The sequence below is a fragment of the Bos grunniens genome, chromosome 26, assembly GCF_055505025.1.
Source record: "Bos grunniens cultivar Pamir isolate PY7600 chromosome 26, Bosgru_T2T1.0, whole genome shotgun sequence".
NCBI classification, from domain to species: Eukaryota; Metazoa; Chordata; class Mammalia; order Artiodactyla; family Bovidae; genus Bos; species Bos grunniens.
The window spans coordinates 26,916,765-26,939,572 of NC_141190.1; the positions used below are offsets into that span (position 1 = coordinate 26,916,765).

A 22,808-nucleotide genomic window follows, 5' to 3' on the forward strand; every position below is an offset into this window, starting at 1 on the left:
TAGTCCTGTGGCCACTGCTGGGTCTTCCAGATTTGCTGACATATTGAATGCAACATCTTGATGGTAGCATCCTTTAGGGATTTGAATAGTTCTACTGGAATTAAATCACATCCACTAGCTTTGTTCATAGTGATGCTTCCTAAACCCCACTTGACTTCTCTCTCTGAATGTCTGGCTCTGGGTGGCTAACCACATCATCATAGTAATCTGGTTTACTTAGATCTTTTTTGTACAGTTCTTCCGTGTATTCTTTCCATCTCTTCTTGATCTTGTCAGTGTCTACTAGGTCTCTACCATTTACATCCTTTCTTGTGCCCATCTCTGGGCAAAGTGTTCCCTTGATATCTCTACTGTTCCCGAAGAGATCGCTAGTCTTTCCCCTTCTGTTGGTTTCTTCTAGTTTTACGCACTGTTCATTGAAGGACTTCTTGTCTCTCCATGCTGTTCTTTGCAAATCTGCATTTTGTTGGATATGCCTTTCCCTTTCTCCCTTGTTTTTTGCTTCTCTTCTTTCTTTAATTATTTGTAAGGTCCCTTCATATAACATATTTGCCTTCTTGCTTTCCTTTTTCTTTGGGATGGTTTTGTTTGCTGCCTCCTGAACAAATTGCTAACTGACTTTAGTGCAGAATAGAAAGTGTGATAATAGGGCAGTGTTTTAGGAAGCTGGTTCTGCATGAGTGAGACTCCTCTCTTTTTGATTATTCAGGTATTTAGATAACACCCAGCATCTGGGATGGTCACAAAGAGCAGCTTTGTAAATGATGTTTTGTGTAGTTTGTCTACTATACAAATGCTTTTTTATTCTTTATTCTTATTTCAAAACATTTGCTTGTATAATGAATCAATTGTCATATTTTAATCTGTAAAACTGAAAAATCGCCTCTCTTCCCTCTTCATCACAACATATTGACATAATTATTATTATTTAGTACCTATCCATCCACAATACTTTCTATAAACATAATGCTTTCTATAAACATATAAAAGCTTATGTGTGCTTCTCCCTTTTTATCTGTTTTTCAATAAAATAGGATTATAAATATATTATTCTGTATATTCTTTCCTTGTTAACAATATGGCCCTCTTGTAAGGTCAATACATGTAGACCTAACCCATTTTTATTAGAGTCATGCTGTTTTGTAAAATGAATGCCCATGACTTCTTCCAATATTTATCCCCTGTAGTAGACTTCCTCATGTATTTACAGTCAAAGTGCAGTAATAATCATCCTTGTGTATACATTCTTAGATACTGATAACTTTATTTCATTTTTAGGTGACTAATTATGGGATTGCAGAAGCAAAGCAAAGGCATATTTTGATTTTATGATTATAGATAAAGCCATTTTACTATCAAAGGAACTGTTTGCAGAAATTTACATTTATACCAATGATCTATTATGATGTTTCTTTCCCTGTACTTTTTTTCATAACTGAATAAAGGCAATATTTTTCACTTTTTTCAATGAGAAAGAACAGTATATGATTGTTTTGTGGTTGCCCATCTACTAATGAACAACTTTCATATATTTATTTGACATCTGCATTTAATTTCTTGTATATTCTCTGTTCAACTTTATTGTCCATTTTTCTGATTGATAGCCTATTAATAAATCTTCAGGTCTTTGTAAATAATTAACATTTTGTCAATTTTATGTGATATCAATATTTAAATTTTTAAAAATCTTCTATTTTTGATTAGTCATACACACCTCCTAATTATAATGTCATCTAATTTCTCAGGGTTTTTTATCTGCTTTGATTTTACTCTATGTTGTATCAACTTAGTGCTATTTTCTCCCCACAGAAATATGTAAAATTTTTCTTCAAATGTTTTATACTAGCATCTGGGATGGTCACAAAGAGCAGCTTTGTAAATGATGTTTTGTGTAGTTTGTCTACTATACAAGTGCTTTTTTCTTCTTTACTCTTATTTCAAAGTATTTGCTTGTATAATGAGTCAATTGTCATATTTTAATCTGTAAAACTGAAAAATCACCTCTCTTCCGTCTTTACTCACAACATATTGACATAATTATTATTATTTAGTACCTATCTAGCATAGTACTAAATACATTTAAATAGGACCTATTTAAATGCTATAACACATCTGATTGTATCTGTGTGTGTGTGTGTTTCTTGTGAAATGTGATGTGGCATATTTTTACACTCTTTGAATAACTATATCAATTAGGACTCTGGCATGAAAACGAAGACACAAACAGGGTAAAAGTTTTAGTAAAAAGGACTATTTATAAGTATGAGGCAAGACTAAGGGAAGGTAAATAATGAAAGACTTTTTAAAATTTTCTTCTAATATTTGAAAGGACTGGAAGGGCCGAGAAGGCAAGAGGAGAGAATGGTTACCAGAAGCCTACAGGAAGTAGGCACCTAAAAGAAATCACGTCCTTCAGGAGAGGGATGGCACCAACACGCAGTCCACAGGGAGATAGAGAGAGGAGTAAATACACTAACCTTACCTAACCTTACTGTCCTTTTACTCTAAGTCACGCTTTTTGATGCCTCTCTCTGGGTAAAATCTACAAGAAAGACGTGACCGAGCAACTAATCAACCAAATGCAGTTCAAGGGTGGAAAGAGGATTCAACATGGCAGCCATTAGTCACATACTGCGGCTGAAATCTGAATTGAAATGTACTTCCAACGTAAAAGACATCAGGTCTTCCAGGTGGTGCTAGAGGTACAGAACTCGCCTGCTAATGCAGGAGACATACGAGAGACAGATTTGATCTCATGACAACCCACTCCAGTATTCTTGCCTGGAGAATCCCATGGGACAGAGGAGACTTGGTGGGCTACAGTCCTTAGGGTCACTAAGAATCTGACACGAAGTATACACACATAAAAGAGGTACTAATGTCAAAGAATGGATAGGAAAAACAAAAAGAATAAGAGATATCTAACAATTTGTGTTTATATTCATTGCACATTGAAATAGTATAATAATGTTGTTCAGTTGCTCAGTCATGTCTGACTATTTGTGACCCCATGGACTGCAGCATGACAAACTTCCCTATCCTTCACTATCTGCTGGAGTTTGCCCAAACTCACATCCATTGAATCAGTGATGCCATCCAACCATCTCATCCTCTATTGCCCACTTCTTCTCTTGCCCCCAATCTTTCCCAGCAACAGAGTCTTTTCTAATGAGTTAGCTCTTCACATCAGGTGCACAAAGTACTGGTGCTTAAACTTTAGCATAGATCCATCCAATGAATATTCATGGTTGATTTTCTTTAGGATTGAGTGGTTTGATCTCCTTGCAGTCCAAGGGAATCTCAAGAGTCTTCTCCAGCACCACAATTCAGAAAGCATCAATTCTTTGGTGCTCAGCCTTCTTTATTGTCCAAATCACATCTGTACATGACTAGAAAAATCTTAGCTTTGACTATACAGACCTTTGCTGGCAAAGTGATGATGTCTTTGCTTTTTAATATGCTGTCTAGGTTGTTTTTTCTGTATGTGTGTTTTTTTTTTTTTTACACAATCAGCAAAAACAATGCAATACTACTGAGCTATAAAAAGAATGAAATCTTGCCATTTCAACATGAATAGACTTAAAGGGTACTATGCCAACTGATATGTCAGACAGAGAAAGACAAATGCCATGTGATTTCACTTGTATGTGAAATCTAAAAGACAAAACAAACAAATAACAGGACAAAAACAGACTCTTAGATACTGAAAACTGGCAGTAGCCAGAGAGAAGGGAGGTAGGGGGATTGGCCAAATAAGTGAACAGGATCAAAAGGTGGAAAAGAAAGTCATTTAGTCGTGTCCGACTCTTTGTGACCCCATGGACTGTATAGTCCTTGCAATTCTCCAGGTCAGAATACTGGAGTGGGTAGTCTTTCCCTTCTCCAGGAGATTTTCTCAACTCAGGGATCGAACCCAGGTCTTCCACATTGCAGGCAGATTCTTTACCAGCTGAGCCACCAGGGAAGCTCAAGAATACTGGAGTGGGTAGCCTATCCCTTCTTCAGTGGATCTTCCTGACCCAGGAATCGAACCAGGGTCTCCTGCATTTCAGGCAGATTCTTTACTGACTGGAGCTCTCAGGGAAGACCAAGAGGTAACAAACTTCCAGTTAAAATATAAATAAGTCACAGGGACATAATATATAGAATAGGGAAGATAACCAACAGTATTGTAATAACTGTTATGGTGAAAATTAGTAATCAGAATTATTGTGATCATTTCATAATGAATAAACATTGAATCACTAAGTTGTACACTTAAAACTAATATAATACTGTAAGTCAAATGTATTTCAAGGAAAGGAAATGGCAAAGTATATATGTATTTTTGGAAGGAAATATCATTTTTATAATGCTAATTGATGCCATCTAGTGAAATGATCTCCACGTATCAAAACCTTGCTTAATGCTCTTCCATAATATAGATTTCTTCATATTAGGTTTTATATCTTTCTTATTAAATTCACTTCTAGGTATTTTATAGTTTTTTGGCCATTATTATTTTTTTCATTTCCATTTTTGACTTATATCAATATTATTGTTTGAATAAAGAAACTATCTAAGTTTATAGATTTATTTTGCATTCATACATCAAAGTATTAATTTTCCTTGTATATTTTAAAAGCACAGGCATGTTTTCTGCATTCTAAGTTAATTTTCTTTCACTCATGTTATGATATACTTAAGTTATGTTAGATAAAACACCTAATGTATGAAAGGGCTGTACATGTGAAACTAATATTTTAAGTCAATTACGCTTATAATATTGATGAGTAATGCTGATTAGTGATGATGACAGTAATCATCCTTATTTTAATCCACAATTTAATGATAATAACTTTATAATTCACTCTTTAGGATGATATTTGCTATTGATGGTGGTTTAGTCACTAAGCTGTGTCCGACTCTTGTGACCTCACAGACTGTAGCCTTCCAGGCTCCTCTTCCCATGGGGTTCTCCAAGCAAGGATACTGGAGTGGGTTGCCATTCTCTTCTCCAGGGGATCTTTCTTACCTAGGGACTGAATCCAGGTCTCCTGCACTGCAGGAAGTTTCTTTACCAACTGAGTTACCAGGGAAGCCCACAAGGATATTTGCTATTATTTGAGGATAAATAAGTATAATCAGGTATAGGTAGTTTCCTGCAAGTTCTATTTTAGTTACAGTACTTTTTCACAATAAATTTTTATTCTTCTTTAACTTATGGATATATTCTTTACTGGAGAATAAAATGGCAACCCACTCTAGTATTCTTGCCTGGGAAATCCCATGGACAGAGGAGCCTGGTGAGCTACAGTCCATGGGGTCAGAAGAGTCAGTCACAACTTGGCAACTAAACCACCATGACTACCAAATTCTTTACTTAATAAGTTGTTAGGTGTTATTTTACTTTAAATATAGTCATTGTATGTTTTTATTAATTTATTTTTGGTTGAAGGATAATTGCTTTATAGAATTTTGCTGTTTTCTGTCAAACCTCAACATGAATCAGCCATAGGTATACATATATCCCCTCCCTTTTGAAAGATTATATGACATAGAACTATATTGGCATTCCTAGAATAATACCAACTTTTTTTGGTATCCTTTTATTTAAATGTATAATTTGTTGACATTTTATTTAGAATTTTCACATCTGTATTCATAAATAAATTTGGTCTACGTTTTTGTACCATGTTTTTCAGGTTTGAGTGAGACAATTCATGATAACCTGTCAAATTACCTGGGGAAATTTCCAGATTTTTCTTTGGTATAGGATTATTAGAATTATAAATCATCTTTCAAATCAATTCTTATGCAATCTGAAGGACCTATAGTTCTTAGCCTAAGTTTGACACTTTTTCAGTTGTAATCAGTCATGAAACTCCAAGTGATACTAATTTTTGTTAAAAGTCATTTATATTTTCTATAGTTTAAATCTAAAGAGTTATTCACAACATTATATTGTAGCTTTCTAGAGTTATACATAAATTGAGCTAAAATGTTCATTGTTAATGTTGTTTTTGTTTATAGCTATTAATCATGTATAATCTTTCCACTTTCTTATTTCATTAATTTCTATTTTTTTTATTATATGTTCCTAGTTAGATGTTCTTTATTAAAGTGTTCCTAGTCCCTTTCAATTTGGGGAGCTTATTTTTATTTTACTAATTGCTTAGCAATAATAATTTGGTCACAAGTTTAATTTCTTTTTTAATTAAAACATATTTAAAGCTACAGAGACTCTTCTGAGTATAGCCCTGTTTGAGCTCCTACTAACTATTACCCAGTCCAGTGCTCTTGCCTGGAGAATTCCATGGACAGGGGAGCCTGGCAGGCTGCAGTCCACGGGGTCTTAAGGAGTTGGACACAACTGAGAGACTTTCATTTTCACCTTTAGTGTGTGGTCACTCGAGGCTCCCGTTTACAACTCAGTGTTCTGGTGCTTTGTTGCTCTTTGATGCCTTAATGTATATAAATTTTTAAAATGTATCTGCTTTTGCCCTTTGTTCTTATGGGAGTATCAGCCTGTATATCTGGTTCTCCCCTGGGTATCTACAGTCAGTCCTAGTTATTTTACAAGTTAGAGTGCCAAGTAGGTGACAGAAAGTGCAAATGAAAAACACTGATTTAATTGGCCATTTTCTCTGACTCCCCTCCATTTTATTACTAAATTTTTCCAAACACCAAATTATACTTTTTATTTCTGAATGTTTATGTTTGAAATTATGCAGACACATTTATATTTAATTCAACTCACAATTTTGACATTTTCCCAAGTTGAGTGAATGCTACTTAGAAAATCCTGGTAATAAAAACCTTCATTTTGCCACTAGCTCATATGGAGTGTTCTCATAGAGCTGTAAATGAACTCAATATTCATTATGCAAATGTAGAAACCCAGACAAAATTAAAAGGGGTCGGCTTTGTGGCATCATTTCAGGATCTAATTTTGAGGTTTCAGTCCTCTTGTCTAAGATAACTGTGGGTGTCACATTAAGTTGCTCTTAATAAATAAATAAAACATTTCAAACAGAAATTGCATTGAAAGGGTTATGGCCTAAAGCAAGGAAGGGTGCACGGAGATGACACTAGGAACTGATGGTCACTTCATCTAACACAACTCCACGTCTCAAGGCAATTTTAACAGTCCATGTCATCTTATTTGGTTCTGTGATCAACTCTCAGCCCTCCATTTTTTTAAGGACCAATCATCTGTTCTTACCAGCTTCTTCCTGATAAACTAGGAGTTATACATTCTTATCTATTTAAATTTTTGAGAGATAGGTCAAACAAGGGAATTTTCCTAAAGTGTTTAGCACAAAACTAAATCTAGATACTATTTCTAGCTCTGCCGCTAAAAGAAGCGGTACATCTTCAAATAGTTAACTTCATCTTTCAGGATATTGACTTTATCCTTGATCAAATAGTAGTAATAGTAATAATAATGAGAGGGGAGATGGATGGACCAGATAATCTGATTGAAAACTAAAATCTTAGAAATTAAGATGGAAAGAATATTCAGTTCAGTTCAGTTCAGTCACTCAGTCGTGTCCAACTCTTTGAGACCCCATGAATCAGAGCACGCCAGGCCTCCCTGTCCATCACCAACTCCTAGAGTTCACTCAAACTCACGTCCATCGAGTTGGTGATGCCATCCAGCCATCTCATCCTCTGTCGTCCCCTTCTCCTCTCGCCCCCAACCCCTCCCAGCATCAGAGTCTTTTCCAATGAGTCAACTCTTCGAATGAGGTGGCCAAAGTACTGGAGTTTCAGCTTTAGCACCATTCCTTCCAAAGAAATCCCGGGGCTGATCTCCTTCAGAATGGACTGGTTGGATCTCCTTGCAGTCCAAGGGACTCTCAAGAGTCTTCTCCAACACCACAGTTCAAAAGCATCAATTCTTCGGCGCTCAGCTTTCTAAAGAATATTAAAGACATTCTAATTCAGTTTTTATCTTCTGCTGGGTGAACTGACGCAAGGTAAAATAAAATAACATTTCACAGGAACTAGTTAGTGAATAGGTTCCAATTTTCAGGAATTCAATTTCTCACTTTTTTAATATGACATTTTCATTTCTGAGCACACTTATTTAAGCTCCAAAAATATATGCATGATTCCACATTCTTTTCTAGCAACATAAAAATGCCCAAAGCGATCCAAAGGAATCTGCAAGATAATTGGCAGCTATATTTGAAAATACACCTGAAGCTCTTTGTGAGCCAAATAAGTTAATCAAACAAAAAACATTTCTGGTTTATGGACAATATGTGGATAATTCTATATTTTCTCTTTTTTTTCATTTAATGGTGTTTAACTATTTTTTTTAATTTTATTTTATTTTTAAACTTTACATAATTGTATTAGTTTTGCCAAATATCAAAATGAATCCATCACAGGTATACATGTGCTCCCCATCCTGAACCCTCCTCCCTCCTCCCTCCCCATACCATCCCTCTGGGTCGTCCCAGTGCACTAGCCCTAAGCATCCAGTATCGTGCATTAAACCTGGACAGGCATCTCGTTTCATACATGATATTTTACATGTTTCAATGCCATTCTCCCAAATCTTCCCACCCTCTACTATTAAGAGAGACAGTAAGTTCTCAATGGAAAGAAATAAGTAAGTACACATTGTAACAATATGACCCTGAATATAGTTTAACAAACCTAAAAGATTTTACAAATGAAGGTCAACCTCAGAAAAGGAAACATTAATTTTTACCAACTATTTTTATAATTTAAGAAATAAGTCAATGAACAAAGAATAACATTCAACTTTATACTTATAAAATTGCTTTATATATGTAATATTATTTGATTTTCTACCAATCTACCTATGAGAGGGTAGATATTGCTGTTGCCTTTGCCATTATTATTATTATTGTTGTCAGACATAAAATTTATCTGCATTTTTTCAATGGGAATTTTGCTTCTACCTTTGTAGTATCACCATGAAAATATGGGACCATCTAAAATTGGCTCACAACACCTAAGTAAGCCTAAATCTTTAGAGAGAGCTGCAATTACTTTGATGAGGTTGTCTATCTACCCATCCAGCCTGTCTTCACAGGATTAAACACAAAAGCAGTTATTTCCCTAATGCCTTCTGCTAATCTCAAGGCAGTGTTTTCAAATGAGAAGGAAAAGGTCATCATTTTTCTTACAAGCTGTTTTAAAAGTATTACCATAAAAATAATTGCAATTTCAATACAAAGATATGTTTGGTAGAACTAGCAAATGCCCAAGGCTGGCATTACATCAAGGTGCTCAGAGAATTTCGTATGCATCTCACAGTTTCTATCACTAGCTTTGCGTGCCTAATTCCCTCAAATCCAGCTGGGGAAAAAAAAAAATCTCCTTTTTCTCTGTTGGGTATTGAGACCTTGAGATAAAACCAAAGTCAACTGCTGGCCTAAGCCATTGGCAGTTCCCTGAGGAAGTCTGAGTCTGCCAGGCAAAATTAGAGGGAACTTTTCCAGATCTCACTCCTGGGATTATTTTAACAAATAGCCATTTTCACTCTGCCATGCCTCATATGATACCTACAGCAACACTGAGGAGTGTTTGAACCCATGTGTCACAGCCATAAGAGAGCAGAATGGTTATACTGACATATTTTCCCCCTAGCCTTAAAGACTGTTTTCAAGCATCTTTTATAAGGATCCTGGGCAGTTGTCTTGAAAATTAAATCAGATAAAATGAATTTACCATAAATCAAGGGAGATGTTGGTGAGACCTTAGGAAGAATGTCTTAGTTGCCTGTAATATAACAGAAGCGAGTGAGTGGTGAAGGCTGAAAATCTTCAAGAATGAAAGACACAGTATCCATTTCATGGTAAGCCTGAAGGTAGGGCTTGTATGAAATAGTGTTTTCAAGTTTTAATCTGAGAAGTCACAGTTCATTTCGGTTATTAACTCTCAGCCTGTGTGTGTTCAATCACTTAATCATGTCCAACTCTTTTGCAACCCCATGGACTGTAGCCCAGCAGGCTCCTCCGTCCACAGGATTTGCCAAAAGAGAATAATAGAGTGGGTTGCCGTTTCCTTCTCCAGGGGGAGCTTCCTGATCCAGGGATCAAACCAGCATCTCCTGAGTCTAATGCGTTGAAGAAGGATTCTTTACCAACTGAGCCACCGGGGAAGCTCTAATTCTCAGCAGACTGGCAAGGAAACAGGCTCAAAGAAAAGCCTATTCAGAGAATCATTTATTTTGTATACTAGAAAGCAAATTTCTCTGTTTTTACAGAGTGGAGTTTATGATCTTGTTCTTAAATGCATCCCTCAAGTTCAGTCTATCCCAGATGTTCAAAACATATTAGTTGAAGAAAGTTATAAAGGAATTAAGCATTGTGCTCTGTTTTATGGTTGTTTTTGTTTAGTTCCTCTAGCCATGTCTGCCTCTTTGCTATTTTATGGTAGTGGTATCTCAGTTCGAAAAAGATGACTGTTTTGTCCAAGTTTATATGCAAACCTTGAAGCTGTCTCTGATGATGATAATGATGAAGAAAAAAAAGGAGGAGGAGAAGGAGGAAGTGGAAGAAGAAGATAGGAAGAGAGGAAGGAGGAAAGGGAAGGAGAGGGGAAAGACAAAGAGAAAGGAAGAGAAAGAAGAAAATAATAATCATGCTAAAGCAGACCAGTGCATGAAGACCCACCAGAGAGTCTCCAAGTCAAACCTCCTATAACACAGGCCTGGGGCCTGAAGATAACTCTTCTATTCTTTGCTCAGTTTCTTTCTAACCTAGCCATGCAGCACAGCCTGGTATGGGAAATCATTCCTTCCTGAATCTTGCTTTATTGAGACCCAACATCTCATTAGCCCATTAAGTTGGTCACTTACCTTCACTGATATTTTCCCCCTTTTCCCCTAAAGAAATAATAACCAGCTCCTTATTTACACTTCTTGTAAAAAAAAAAAACAGCTTATGCTTAGATACCACACCAGCTTGCTGTATGTGAAGTGTATGTATTTTTGACATACACTTGGATGTCAAAGTATATGATGATTAATCATCACCCAATTATCCTCTTCAGCATTACTTGAGAACTTTGTTTTTCTTGTTTTCCATGCACCTGATGTATCATGAAGAACTGGTTTGTGTACAGGAATCAAGTATGCTGTTGACATACAGTTTTCAAGATAAAGATATTATCCAAACAGACCTAGGTGGAGGATACAAAACAAGCAGGTGCTTAAGAAATTAAGAAAATAAAGGAATCTTTGAACTGATTGAGTCAGCAAGTTTCAGGATGGAGAAAGACTCTAAAGATTGTTTTATCCCTCTGTAATTAATATCCCCAGTCACTTGATCACTCTATCCATGCTTGAAAACACCAATTGCCAGTCTCCACTATCCACTATAGGCTTCCCCCACTCTTGGTCAGCACTTTAACCATTCCTAGAGGTTTTCTGGTAGGATGACTCAGGCAATTATCCCTGATATGTCTGTACCTTTACTTGTTTTACTCTTTTAAAGTCAAAGTTTCTCAGATGTTCCTTCATTCTTTTGCTTGTATTACAATGCACCACAATAAGCCCCTAGATTCAAGACATTCCTTCTGTTACCTACTAGGTAGAATCAACCCTAACTCATCATAATAATCAGGATCTATTACTGCTATTAATACAGTAACTTTTCTAATGGTTATTCCTCTGGTATAAGAAGCCCAAAGCAACCAGAAAAGAAAAAAAGTTACAGCTTAAAATTCAATAGAACTGTTAGTGTTGCTAAGATTTATGATTACTGACTTGGCCAAGACTAATGTTAGGAACACTGCTGCTGCTAAGTCTCTTCAGTTGTGTCCGACTCTGTGCGACCCCACAGACGGCAGCCCACCAGGCTCCACCAACCCTGGGATTCTCCAGGCAAGAATACTGGAGTGGGTTGCCATTTCCTTCTCCAATGCATGAAAGTGAAAAGGGAAAGTGAAGTCACTCAGTCGTGTCTGGCTCTTAGCGACCCTATGGACTGCAGCCTACCAGGCTCCTCCATCCATGGGGTTTTCCAGGCAAGAGTACTGGAGTGGGGTGCCATTGCCTTCTCCAGTTAGGAACACAGAGAGCACTAATACACAAGCTCATTAAGAGTAGACTGAGAAGAGTAGATCCTACTTCCATGGCTTGGTTCCCATACCCATAGGTACTAGATTTATGGACACTTATTGGCCCATCAAAAAGATGACATTCTAGTGGTCAGTACCCCAATCCCCATGATACTATTCCCAAACTGTCTTGTTAGCAGTACCTTTAACAATACATTTTAATGCTTGGACTACATGAGGGGTTTATGGTAAGATCAGTGCATCTACAATCCTGCAATCGTTGCTATAGTTCTGAAACAATGTTGTGCATGCTGCCATGACAGTGAATCAGGCATTGTGTAAGTTCTTATGTGGTGGTGCTTGATGAACTGCTGCTAGAGAAAGAAAACTCATATATGTAGTAGATAGTTCTTCCCCTTTCTGTGCAGAAGGAATTCAATTTAATTGACCTGCTACCTTGTGGCTAGCTTGGTTCTGGAGGAATTATGAATATGGAGGGATCATCCTGACAGTGGCTCTAATTTTCAATGCAGCCTTTGCTATGGCTTCAGGAGATGAAAATCTCCTTTATCAGGAGCCCTAGAGGCTCTCTGGCTTTGGTGTGCTTGGAAATACCAGTTGGCTGCCCTGAACCTATCATCTCCCGATTTAAAATCCTCCAATAAAGAATCAAGCAAATCCACCTTCTTTATAATTATCATTTTCCCCTCATCATTCAAGCTCTCAGCCACCAAATAGTGTCTCACCTTCTACCTACACTTCATTCTGATTATTCACAAGTGAAAGCACCCATGGTAATAACCATCCCCCTTACCACCAGCCACAGGATCCTTATTGCATCAGATCAGAGAGTGATCCAGCTCCAGATTCCCATCTCCTTTCCAGAGTCACCCCCAAAGCTGCTGTTTCAGTCTGCCTTCCTGCACAAGGCAGGGTATCATGTAAAGAGGTATAAATTACTCTTGATCAGGAGTGCTAGGACCAGATTGAGAGAAAGAAAATTGAAGTATGAAGCAAGTAAGAAACAATATAAGGTTGTATCACAGCTATAGAGTCTCATGAAGTGGATCTCATTCAATTGCTCCCCCACAAATCATATTAATTCTATATCTTGATAGACACACAGAAGTGGACAGAGGGGAAACTTTATGCACTGGGTTTTGTCCATCCCATTGTACGTGAATTCCCGCAATTTTCTGGGTTTCACGAATGCAATTACAAAGTGCAGCCAGTTGCATCCAAATGGCCCCCTTGTCACACGGAAGACCCAGCATGAGAGAAACAAACATGAGGCAGATCATTGTCAGCTCGATCCTGGGGGAAGCTGAGTCCATCCTGACAGTGGATGAGTATGCCACTGCAGCCTGTACTGGAGTAAGTCTTAGCTAGGACCAAGAAGTTCTGAAGCTGTGCACGAAGAAGACCTGATGCAGTGAATAAGACTGGGAATGGATGAGAGCATCTATGACAGCTTGTGGCCTCTGACTCCCCTGAGGTCATTCATCTTAGATATTTACTCACCCTATTTTATAATGTGGTCCCTAATCAAAGGACTGAATTTTTCCCAAATTTCCTGGTAAATTAAAAGGGCCATGAACTCTGTGAAAGTCATTATGCCCTCATATAGTAGGTGGGGTTTCTTCTCTAATCTGATTTTTATATCTAGGGATCCCTCCTGTTTATTGCCCAAATAGAAATGCAAACACAGCAGAGGAACATAATGAACATCTTATTTTGATTATCCAAGCTGAGAGTAATGAAAAAGGCACACTGATAGAAATGAGGAAATATAAATCCTACTTACAAAACTCTGCCAGGATTAATAAAACAAGGTATAACGTCAGTTGCACGACCAAAAGACTGCTATTTTATTGTCATTTTTTACTGCACATGATTCTGACATTGACAATATTCTTTTAAATGTGCTCCTTATTGAATATTCTATTTAATGTTTAAGTTTAAAAAGTTATAGAAACAAAGATCACAGTACTCCAGGACCAGCAAACTAAGAGTCACTAAACTACCATTTTAGTTGTTGTTCAGTTGCCAAGTCATGTCTCACTCTTTGTAACACCATGTACTGTGGCACACGTTTCCCTGTCCTCAGTATCTCCCTTAGTTTGCTCAAATTCGTGTCTATTGAGTCAGTAATGCTGTTGAACCATCTCATCCTCTGCTGCTCCCTTTACATGCATATATAATATCACTATATACAGTGACATTATAAAACAGAATTTCAGAGGCCCAAGATTTACATCATACTGAAGATTATACATCCATCCTTCACACTTTATGATGCTTTCTGCATCCTGTACCTACCCTAGGAATACATCTTCCACACACTGCTGGAAAAAAAAAGGCCCAAGACAATTTTCCCATAGCCTCACTCCAGATAAAATAATTCAAGAAATGTGTGCAGTCTTAAATAGTCAATAGCTGTCACACACAGATTGATGGGGCTCTTATGTGCAAAGTTCTGTGTAATAATATAACACTATAAACAGACAAAAATTACCACCCACATGGGGATTACATTCTAGATGTGGAAATAGATACCAAGCATGTGAGTAAGCAAAATAGAGTGTATAGTATGCCAGTTAATGATAAATGTTTTAGATAAAATACAGCTGGGAATGTCAATAGGAATGCATGGGGAGAGTCACAATTTTAAAAATGGAGGTCAAAAAGCTACTAAAAAAGCAGCATTAAAAAAAAAAAGCACAGCCAACAAGAGCAAAAATTAACAAATGAGACTATATCAAACTAAGTTTCTTCACAGTGAAATAAATGATCAACAAACAGAAAATGAAAAGCTAACCCAATGAATGGAAGAATATTTGCAAACTATAAAGTTAATAAGAGGTTAATATTAAAAACACAAGGAATTCCTACAACTTAACAGCAAGAAAAAAAAGAAGACCAAAGAAAGAAAGAAAGAACCTGATTTTTAAATGGGCAAGGGCTTAAGTAGAAATTTTTACAAGGAAGACATACAAATGGCCAGCAGGTATGTGAAAAGTTGTTTAGCATCACCAGTCATCAAGGAAATGTAAATGAAAACCATGAGGTATCACCTCATATCTGTTAGGATGGCTATTATCAAAACAAAGATAATGAGTATTGGTAAGAATATGGAATGGGAAAGACTAGAGATCTCGTCAAGAAAATTAGAGATACCAAGGGAACATTTCTTGCAAAGATGGGCTCAATAAAGGACAGAAATGGTGTGGACCTAACAGAAGCAGAAGATATTAAGAAGAGGTGGCAAAAATACATACAAGGCCTGTACAAAAAAGATCTTCATGACCCAGATAATCACGATGGTGTGATCACTCACCTAGAGCCAGACATCCTGGAATGTGAAGTCAAGCGGGCCTAAGGAAGCATCACTACAAACAAAGCTAGTGCAGGTGATGGAATTCCAGTTGAGCTATTTCAAATCCTAAAAGATGAGGCTGTGAAAATGCTGCACTCAATATGCCAGCAAATTTGGAACACTCAGCAGTGGCCACAGGACTGGAAAAGGTCAGTTTTCATTCCAATCCCAAAGAAAGGCAATGCTAAAGAATGCTCAAACGACTGCACAATTGCACTCATCTCACACGCTAGTAAAGTAATGCTCAAAATTCTCCAAGCCAGGCTTCAGCAATATGTGAACCGTGAACTTCCAGATGTTCAAGCTAGTTTTAGAAAAGGCAGAGGAGCCAGAGATCAAATTGTCAACATCCGCTGGATCATTGAAAAAAGAAGAGTTCCATAAAAACATCTACTTTTTATTTATTGACTATGCCAAAGCCTTTGACTGTGTGGATCACAATAAACTGTGGGAAATTCTGAAAGAGATGGGAATACCAAACCACCTGACCTGCCTCTTGAGAAATCTGTATGCAGGTGAGGAAGCAACAGTTAGAACTGGACATGGAACAACAGACTGGTTCCAAATAGGAAAAGGAGTACATCAAGACTGTATATTGTCATCTGCTTATTTAACTTATATGCAGAGTACATCATGAGAAATGCTGGGCTGGAAGAAGCACAAGCTAGAATCAAGACTGCCAGGGGAAATATCAATAAACTCAGATATGCAGATGACAAGACCATTATGGCAGAAAGTGAAGAAGCACTAAAGAGCCTCTTGATGAAAGTGAAAGAGAAGAGTGAAAAAGTTGGCTTAAAGCTCAACATTCAGAAAACTAAGATCATAGCATCCTGGCCCATTACTTCACGGCCAATAGATGCGGAAATGGTAGAAACAGTAGGTGACTTCAATTTTGGGGCTCCAAAATCACTGCAGATGGTGACTGAAGCCATGAAATTAAAAGACGCTTACTCCTTGGAAGGAAAGCTATGACCAACCTAGACAGCATATTAAAAAGCAGAGACATTACTTTGCCAACAAAGGTCCATCTAGTCAAGGCTATGGTTTTTCCTGTGGTCATGTATGGATGCAAAAGTTGGACTGTGAAGAAAGCTGAGCACTGAAGAATTGATGCTTTTGAACTGTGGTGTTGTAGAACTCTTGCGAGTCCCTTGAACTGCAAGGAGATCCAACCAGTCTATCCTAAAGGAGATCAGTCCTGAGTGTTCATTGGAAGGACTGATGTTGAAGCTGAAATTCCAAAACTTTGGCCACATGATGCAAAGAGCTGACTCATTTGAAAAGACCCTGATGCTGGGAAAGATTGAAGGCAGGAGGAGAAGGGGACGACAGAGGTTGAGATGGTTGGATGGCATCACCGATTCCATGGACATGAGTTTGTGTAAACTTCAGGAGTTGGTGATGGACAGGGAGGCCTGGTGTGCTGCAGTCCATGGGGTCACAAAGAGTCAGACACAACTGAGTGACTGAACTGAACTGAACTGAAGAATATGGAGAAATTAGAACCCTTGCATGACGTTGCTAGGAATGCAAATGTGTTCAGTCACTATGGAAAATGGTATAGAGATTCCTCAAAAAACTAAAAGTGGAATTAACATATGAAGGAGCAATCCTACTCAGGGTATATATGCAAAAGAACTGAAACTGGGACCTTCAGTGCAGAATTACTCACAACAGTTAAGGTGACAACAATCTAAATGTCCATCAATTGATAAAGAAAATTTGATATACACACAGAAATGGAATATTATTCAGTCTTAAAACAGAACAAAATTTGTTACAACATGGGATAAACCTGAATGCTGTAAACCAGTCATAGAAGGATAATTCTGTGCATATTTCCACATAGATTAAGTATCTAGAAAGTCAAATGTATGGAAACAGAGTAGAATGATTGTGGGGGAGGATAGAGGACAAGGGAGTGGATTGCTTTTCAATGGGTATAACATTTTAGTTCTGTACAATGAATAAGTTTTAGGGATCTTCTGTACAGCAATATGAGTCAATAATGCTATACTGTAAATATCGAATTTGCTAAGTATTTTCACCACTAAATAAATGAATATTATAACTATGTGACATCTCAATTTATCTTGTTTAGGGTGATTCCTTTATAGTATATCGTTATTGTTGTTTAGTCTCTAAGTCATATCTGACTCTCTATTACCTGAAGGACTGCAGCACGTCAGGCTTCCCTGTCCTTCACTATCTCTCAGAGATTGCTCAGACTAATTTCCCTAATGCTGATGATGTCATCCAACCATCTCAACCTCTGTCACCCCTTCTCCTCCTGCCCTCAATCTTTCCCAGCATTAGGATCTTTTCCAATGAGTTGGCTCTTCCCATCAGGTGGCCAAAGTATTGGAGCTTCAGCTTCAGCATCAGTCCTTCCAATGAATATTCAGGGTTGATTTCCTTTAGGATTGAGTGGTTTGATCTCCTTGCTGTCCAAGAGACTCTCAAGAGTCTTCTCCAGCACCACATTCGAATGCATCAATTCTTCGGCACTCTGCCTTCTTTATGGTCAAACTCTCACATTGGTATATGACTCCTGGGAAAAAAAAGCATAGCTTTGACTATAGGAACTTTTGTTGGCAAAGTGATGTCTTTGATTTTTAATATGTTGTCTGGGTTTGTCAGAGCTTTCCTTTCAAGGAGCATGTGTCTTTTAATTTCATGACTACAGTCAACATCTGCAGTGATAGGAGCCCAGGAAAATAAAATCTGTCATTGTTTCTACTTTTTCCCCATCTATTTGTCATGAAGTGATGTGGCTGGATGACATGATCTTAGCTTTTTGAATGTTGAGTTTTAAACCAGTTTTTTCACTCTCTTTCACCTTCATCAAGAGGAGCTTTAGTTACTCTTGGCTTTGTGCCATTAGTGTGGTACCATCTGCACATCTGAGGTTGTTCATTTTCTCCAGGCAGTGTTGATTCCAGCTTGTGATTCATCCAGGATGGCATTTCACATGATGTACTCTGCATAGAATTTAAATAAGCAGGGTAACAATATACAGCTGTGACAAACTCCTTTTTCAATTCTGAACCAGTCCATTGTTCCATGTCCGTTTCTAACCGTTGCTTTCTTGGCTTGCATACAGGTTTCTCAGGAGACAGGGAAGATGGTCTAGTATTCCCATTTCTTTAAGAATTTTCCACAGTTTGTTGTGATCCATACAGTAAAAGGCTTCAGCACAGTCACCGAAGCAGAAGTAGATGCCTTTATAGGATATACATATATCAAAACATCTTAAATATATACTTTTTGTCAATCATATGTTGATAAAGCTGAAAAAGTAAATTTACAAAAATCTATTTGGAGTAGGAAGTTAGTGACAAGCAGATGGAAGACAGTTCCAAATAGAAGAAATAACAAGAGTAGAAGCCCTCCAGTAACATGTGGCTTGGTGTGCCTAGGGTGCAGTAGAAAAGGCAGCTGGAGGAGAGGTCATAGAAGAAACAAGGGCCTTGCCTGTTTTGCAGATCACAAAATGGCCTGTCACAAGAACATTGATGTTCATTCTAAGAGAAAGCCTTTGGAAGACTTCTAAGAAGAGGTATAAAATTTTGATCTAGTGTCACTGAAAAAAAGAGCAGATCAAGTTCAGCATGCATTGATCATTTAAATATACAAAGTAAAATGCTATGATCACAGTCATCCTGGGTTCTGAAGACTCAAGGTCACAAAACCACAGAGTATAAGGACCAGCTCACCAAAGAGATGATGGACTGATAGGTAGGAAGATGTCGTTGGCATTAAATAAAATAGAGATGATCTCAACTCTATCACCTATTTTTCTAGAAAAGTCTTTCTCTCTTCCCCTCTTTCATCTACAACAGTGTGTCAGGCACAGTCGGGCTTGTATAACATAACTCTGCCTCTTAACCATAGTTGTAGGATTCACATTTGAGCATTTCTTCAAAATCTTTTTTTCTCCATTTTACTACATGCATTTTAATAGAAAAAAAATAGTCTATTGTTAGAATTTGGCAGAGTCTCAGAATGCAATGAAAACAAAAGATGGAAAGAGAAAGAAATAATGCTTTCTTTCAACTGTCTCTTCCCTGATACCAAACTGTCTCTAAAGGCCAGGTGCTATGAGATAGGCAATTTATTGTCAATATATTATTTTATTTTATTGCTTACACTAGCTTTAATGAGACTCTGATGCAAGAGGGAAAACAGCCCTAAGCAACTCTTCACTGCTCATGGCTAAAGTTTATCTCCCAGAAAACTCCAGACCTTGGCCTCCTAATGGATATTGGTGAGTGAGGAGATGTGAAGAGTTAGGTGCTTACAACTATCTTATGAACCTTTTTCAGAAACAACTTATTTCCATCTTGCATAGTATGGGGCAGATTTTAAGTTGACCTCCATGTGCTCAACTTTTGTGAAATCTCACCTTGAGTGGGAGTGGGACCTGGAACTTGTTTCTAACCAATGGAATGTGGCAAAGATTAGGGTGATTATACAAGGATCTAATTCCTGTCTTGCTAGAACATCTAGCTCTGCCTTCTTGGCCTTGAAAAAGCAATCTGCCATGAAGATAGAGGGCCTGAGGTGAGGACCATATGGCAAAAAACTACCAGTGGCCTCATTCAGCTGAAATAAATACTCAACCAAAAGCCAGCATGAAGTTTTGGACATATGTCCATAAGCCACAAAGAAGCGGATTCTGCCAGCAACATGAGTAGGCTTGGAGGCAAGTTCTTCTCCAGACAAGAACACAGCTTGAGTACACCTTTTGATACAGCTTTGTGAGATCCTGAGCAGAGAACCTAGAGAAGTTATGTTTGTATCCCCAACTCACAGAACTGAGTTAATTGATATGTTGTAATAAGCTTCTAAGAATGTTTTAGTTTGTTGTATAGCAGTGGAAAACTAATACACATGAGGACTAGACAGACTCAGCATTTAGACCACAATATCAGAATATGACTGTGATCCAAGTTATTGCCCAGGGATGTGATAAAATGCACTAGGGTAGGAGCCTGACTTATGTTTCCCTGAGTCACTCCTTATGGTTAATTTTAGGTGTCATCTTTTCAAGGTAGAGATTCAGAGCAACAATGAATTTCCTGAAGAGGAAGAAATTTGTTCATCATAACCCTGAATATTTTTTCCTGTTTATTCCCTTGAACAAGAATGATATTAAAAATAAAACAAACAAACAAAAAGTTGTTCTGTCTAGAGTATAGGTCAATAACTAACTTGAAAACTAAATCACCAGGCCTGGTTAGATAGCTTGTAAATAACAGCAGTGAAGGACAGCCCAGGTAAGTGTCACTCACTCTATTCATTCCAATGGTGTCACTTTGATGTGTCAGAAGTGAAAGTTTTCCAGGAGATACATTTTAATCCTTTATGACTTAAACTGAGCACAATGAAAACAGCATTTGTTCTAGGGGACTTCATGGTACCAGAGATGAAATGATACAACCACAGAGTCTTTAGGCGCTTCCTACTAGAAGTGTTGCTGGAGTAACCTACATTGATGTAGGTTTCAATTTCAGCTTTATTGTTTATTAATGCTGGGAAACTGGGTGAGCCATATAGTTTCTTTAAACACTTAGCACACCTCTGTAATGGTTAACGATTTTTAAATCATGATCTGCAACAAAGCTTGACTGTAAGAATACACCATATCAGTTTGGACTCAGACTTTTCACATCAGACAATCCTGCCTTTGATTTCAGGCTCTGAAGTTTTTAGGTTTGTGCTCATGAATGACTGCATTAACCACTAGCCATGCTTAGCATTAACTTGTCATATATAATATATGTATTTTAATTCCAACCTGATAAAATGGTTATGAAGATTAAGTGGCAATGTATAGAAGCACTTGGTCTAGGGTCTTATATATACAGCTTCCCTGATACCTCAGTTGGTAAAGAATCTGACTGCAATGCAGGAGACTCTGGTTCAATTCTTGGGTCAGGAAGATCCACTGGAGAAGGGAAAGTCTACCCACTCCAGTATTCTTGGGCTTTCCTGGTGGCTCAGTTGGTAATGAGTCTGCCTGCAAAGCAGGAGACCTGGGTTCAGTCCCTGAGTTGGGAAGATCCCCTGGAGAAGGGAAAAACTATATGTAAGAAAGGTTCAATAAATATTATCCAGCATCCCTAGAGAATATACCGTCTAGCGTGTCATGCACTCAACACTTAGTTCCTCTCTCCATGTACTATTACTACCACCATTTCCTCTGTCTCACTCATACCTTAACATTCAGAAATAATTCATCCAGTAGGTCCTGGGATACTGTAAACTTGTAGGAGATTAAACAGAATATGAAATTCAATTGAACATTCTCTGAAAATGTAACCTACTAAAATGAAAAGAAAGTTGTATTTGAATCTTCAAGCTGTTTGGAAAAATGGAGTATAGTATCTTGATTTTTCCTTAGATTTTGTTTGGACACTATGCATAGCCACGTGCTCAGCCGTTTCAGTTGTGTCTGAGTTTTTGAAACCCTGTGGACTATAACCTGCCAAGCTCCTCTCTCTATGGGATTTTCCTGGCAAGAATACTGGAAAGGATTGCCATTCCCTCCTTCAGAGGATCTTCCCGACCCAGGGATTGAACCCACATCTCCAGCATTGCAGGCAGATTTTTTTTTTTTTTATTTTAACCATTGAGCCACCAGGGAACCATATTATGGCTATACATAGTCCTAATAAGTGCCTATGATGTTTATGTCACTCTCCTAAGTACAACATATAAATTTTTTAAAGTTAAATGAAAAATTCTGCTTTCTGCCATTATTTTATTTACAATTTAAAGAAAATACTTTATTATCATCACAGGGGAATTTGAATGCCTAATAAAATTACAGGTGGAGAGAATAAATATTACATTTTAAGTTCTGTTAACTTTGTTTGCCTTAAAAATTTCAGAAATCTGGGGGGAAAAAACCTTGACAAACATAAATATGTGTTGATCTGGTATTATTTTTAGAGATCTGGGCAAAATGAGGGATAGAGAACAGTAAACCAATGTGATATTAATGTAGAAATAGAAAAATTAAAATAGAATTTTAAAGACTGATGGAGGGGATAGTGGAAATGTGCTTTATTGCAGTAACTGAGAATAGAATTAAATGCCAATATTCCAGATAGATAAGACAGTGAATTGTGAACCTTAGAGTGAGGAGTATATTACCACCAACCTCTTCTTAGCATTGAGAAGAAAAATAACATGAATCATATAGCAAAGACTGGTTTTGAATATCTCATAGAACAGCTGTGGCTAAGCATTTTTCATCAAAATGTAAGACAGACCAAAGTACCTTAAATAAGATTTTTAAATTAGAAAATATCAGAATGTTTTCAAATATTTGAAATTCATAGCATTTTAAATAAAATAGTAACTTAAATTAGAATATTATTTATTCCTTTGATAGTTG

At 37.4% G+C, this 22,808-nt stretch overlaps 1 long non-coding RNA gene across 3 annotated transcripts in view; it reads right to left on the bottom strand.

Moving 5' to 3' along the window:
* LOC147344293 (uncharacterized) overlaps positions 1–22,808 on the bottom strand; it is a 416,497-nt gene that overhangs the window by 89,650 nt on the left and 304,039 nt on the right. For 2 of the 3 annotated variants that reach the window (XR_015155379.1, XR_015155380.1), the window contains one exon: positions 6,654–7,899. The exons of the other annotated variant lie outside the window; for it this stretch is intronic. This is a non-coding gene — a long non-coding RNA (uncharacterized LOC147344293). Of the gene's footprint in view, positions 1–6,653; positions 7,900–22,808 lie in introns of those variants that run through there. 3 annotated transcript variants of the gene reach the window in all.